Here is a 4,140-nt window from a genome sequence, read left to right as displayed (position 1 = left end):
CCCATTGCCTAATTGGCCCCTTGAGTTAGCAAATGGTTGCTATTTTGATGACTGAGTTTTCCTATCTGTAACTACTTTTTACTCCATTCAGTTTAGCATACAGTTATTGGGCGAGGAACAATGCTGGAAATTGGGCAAAGCAAGGAAGCAGAGAGGAGACAGGAAAGAAAGATAAATAATATGCAATCTGTTGCCTCCAGGAACATAAAGTCCCTTTGCATAAATAACCAAAATAGAAGGCTAATGGCATTCAATACTATGAAAGAGGTAAAGATATCAGAAGGCAGAGGAGGCAAAAATGAATGTTGTAACAGGATATCAAGGGGCAGAGGAGGGAAATTGTAAGGCTCATGGAGGAGGCATATGGGTTAGACTATGAATGAATAAAATGTCAACAGACGAAGAGCAGGAGAACATTCTAGATAATGGAAACAGCATAGCAAACACACAGGTGGAAGTAGAAGGACAAAGAGTGGGTAAGTGGGAAGTGTGAGTTGGGATCAGGTTGTAAAGGACCTTGAAGCTGGTTCTGCAGGCAGTGGGGAGCTACCAATGGTTTTCAAGTAAGTAGTCAAGAGCTCCTTGCCCGCCTGAAATATCTCAGTTACATCTCATGAAGAAATGAACTATGTTATTTAAGTCACTGTATTTGGATGCCCCTTTGTTGCAATACCTCAGTCTTTGTCTAATAAAAACACCTTCAGGGCACCTGAGTGGTGCAGTTGGTTGAGCATCAGACACTTGGTGTCTGCCCAGGTCATGACCTTGGAGTCACGAGATCAAGAGATCAAGCCTTCCATCGAGCCCCACATGGGGCTAACAGGCTCAGTGCTGCTTAAGACTCTCTCTCTCTCTGCCCCTCCCACCACTTCTAAAATAAATAAAAAATACATCTCAAAAGTAAAAAAAATAAAGCCCTCATTTTACAAATGAGATACCTGAGTGCACTGAGTTTGGAGAAGACAAGAGCCTTAAATAGCATCATGTTGCCAATCTGTGGCAGAACCAGGACCAGAAAAGAAAGTTTTCAGCCAGGGGCACCTGGGTGGCTCAGTTGATAAGCCTCCAACTCTTGATTTCAGCTTAGGTCATGATCTCAGGGTCATGAGATCAAGCCTGCAGTGGGCTCTGCACTCGATATGAAGTTCACTTAAGATCATCTCTCTCCAAAAACAAAAAACAAAAAACAAACAAACAAAAGATTATCTCTCTCCCTCTCCCTTTGCCCCTCTGCCTCATTCTCTCTCTTTCTCTCTCTCCTCCCTCTCCCCTCTCTTTCCTCTCTCTCCCTAAAATAAAAAAATATATATTAAAATTAAAAAAAGAAAAGAAAATCTCAGCTGCAATATTCACTGCCTCAAGAAATGTGAATGAAATGACAGTGATGACATTGGTAATGACGCTGATGAACATTATACGTTTTTGATAAGCTGGTCTTCAGAGGTTTTGTTTTCATAGCTCTTATTCTTTACATTTTGTCTATTTTTTAAATGTAAAGTCACACAACAGATCATCCATGTCACCACTTTAATCAATTATCTATGGACGATAACATCCCTGAAACTTAATTAGCAAAGTTGTTTCCTGGACTAACAATATCTTACAGCATAATCTAAAAGTCACCTCAGAAATACAGAACAATTCATTAAAAATCACTAATGTCTGTTGGGTTTAAAGATGCAAAGTGCTCATTTGGAGAATGAGAAACCAACGCACACTGGCTCTTGCTGTCCGAGTTTGTCACGCTCTGTGTACGTGGGATGACTCACGTTCCTGAAGCCTGAGTATAATTAACATGCTTATTCTGTGGTGCTACTTCCATTCTAACAAATTAAATGTTTAAACAGCCAGTGCAAACATTTAGATCTGAGGCAAAATTGTTTGCACTCTGCCAGTTTAGGCATTTAATTTATTATAATCCTTTCCATAATACATGACTTGAAAGTCATTTTTTTTGCACCGAAAAATATTGTTAGTATTTCAACTGACAATATTGAATCTGAGACTCTCAGAATGTGATGGGAGAACTAATTTGGACAGCAATCGAGGGCAATAAATGAGATAATAAATGAATCTTCATCTGTCCTAACTTCCCCAATTGGCCGGGTGATGACAATGACAGGTGCCAACTCTGGGCCTGACTTTTGCCCCATAAATCTCTTCTCTTGTAGAGAGATGCTACAGCAAGATGAAACAAGGATCTTGCAAGGCTCTCCAACATTTCATCTTTAAAAGCCCTTCCCTAGATCCTGAACTCTTCCTCTCTGCAGATATTTTTCCAGAATATAGAATTTTGCTGGCTCTCAACAACTTCCCCTTTCGTGAGGCTAAAGAAAGAAAGTAAAAATGCTTTGGAAAGAAAAATGGTAACAGGAGCTCCATGGAAGCAATGCTGCCGGCACTGATAAAGATCTCAGGCCAGCAGCCAAAGCAGCCCTAGATAGACAGGGTCTCCAGAGCCACGACCCTCTGGGGCTGCAGATGACCACAAGGTGGCAGTGAAGGTCTTCTTCCCCCTGGCCATTTGACCCTCTCCCCTCCCACCCTCACACCAATCCCCAACCCCAGATACCCTGCCTCCTCCCCATCATCTCCCAAGGAAACAGACCAATGCACCCAGATCTAAAGAGCCAGCACTTTTACATTTCGAATAGATACCTTTCTGTTTCATTGTGAATAAAATGGAAACTGTAAAATGATTGGAAATTCCCCTTCAATGGCTCTTGCTTAAAGACAATGGAGCATTGTATTGGAACCAAGAGGAAAACATCAAATAGTGATAGACACTTGTGACACAAACTCATTAAATCTTGTTTTCTTCATCTACCGAATGAGGGATGGTCCCCTCTTATTCCTGAGGTTTCTTCCAGTGATCCTTCCAGACAGAGAGTAAAATGACTCCAACTCATCACATGAGGGAGGGGGTGGGTGTCAGGGCACATCAATCAGTGTGTTGGCTGGGTGCGAATTGACGTCACCAGAAACTAAAATCCCAAATTTATTCACTCTCTGGCTCTTCAGGCTTCCACTTCCTGCTCAGAAATCTTTCACGGTCTTTCACAAAACATTCCATATTGTTTTCACCCAGAGATTAAATTCTCTAGAATCAACCCTTGGTCAGATTTCATAATGAGGCTATAGCTACCCAATTGGGTGGTAGAAGAAGGGAGGAAATAGCTGAATTTAGCCCATTTTTTTTTTCTTTTTTAAATAGGCTCCACACCCAGCATGAAGCCCACCTGGGGACTTGAACTCAGGATCCTGAGATTAAGACATGAGCTGAGGTCAAGAGCCAGCTGCTTAACTGACTGAGCCACCCAGGTAACCCAATCTGTTACTTCTAAAAACAATCAACTCCGATTAATCCAGCTTCGTTTGTTTTTCCAAATAGTTTGTGTTGTTTAGACACACTAGGCTTTTCTCCCAAAGCCAGCTCCAGAACTTTCCATTCAAAAGAGCTCTGTGAAATGAGAAAGGATGCCTGTCCCTTCACCATGTTTACTGTTTGTGCTCTCTCTCTCTCTATGTCAAATAAATAAATAAAATCTTTTTTTAAAAAAAAAGATAAATGACGAGAGAATTAATGGAAAAATAAAAGTCAAAATCCTTTCTCCTTAAATATTTATACTGAGACACTTTCAAATATTTTTTAAAACTTAGCCATAATAGTAACTAGCATTACTTACTATGTTATGTGCCAGGCAGTGTATGTATTGCTTCATCAATTCTCAGTACACCCTTAAAAGGAAGGAACTGACATTTTCCCCATTTTATAGATGCAATAGACACTGAGGTTTAGGGAGATGAGGTCACCTGCCCAAGGTCATGCAGCTAGAAAGCACACGTACATATTTGACTGCAAAGTCCCAGCTCTTCAAGGCAGTTCATCCAGCTCAAATTGTGTTTTTAATTTTCTCATAATCCTCAAGGATGAGCCCTCTTTCTTACTGGGATCTGGAGAATTAAATTTATTTAATATTTGTAAAATGAAACCAACTTGTTCAACTTTGCAGTGGGAAGCCCAGATGTATTATGGTAGAAAGGATTAGAAGGGTCACTTAGGGTAGCTCCTGGCCTCTGTGCCCTTCACATGAGATGGATATTGTTCTGTTCCAGATTGCCCCTGAAGGAGATTCCACA

General features: G+C 40.8%; 1 non-coding gene across 1 annotated transcript; it reads right to left on the bottom strand.

Annotated features, from left to right (window-relative positions):
- Positions 1–1,825: 1,825 nt before the first annotated feature.
- On the bottom strand, positions 1,826–1,921 carry MIR759 (microRNA mir-759). The gene has a single exon (NR_049525.1). It is a non-coding gene; the product is annotated as a microRNA mir-759 (primary transcript).
- Positions 1,922–4,140: the final 2,219 nt, after the last annotated feature.

Source organism: Canis lupus, chromosome 22 (genome assembly GCF_011100685.1).
Source record: "Canis lupus familiaris isolate Mischka breed German Shepherd chromosome 22, alternate assembly UU_Cfam_GSD_1.0, whole genome shotgun sequence".
NCBI lineage: Eukaryota > Metazoa > Chordata > Mammalia > Carnivora > Canidae > Canis > Canis lupus.
Note: the sequence above shows the minus strand (reverse complement) of the source record. Positions and strands in the feature narration are given on the sequence as shown.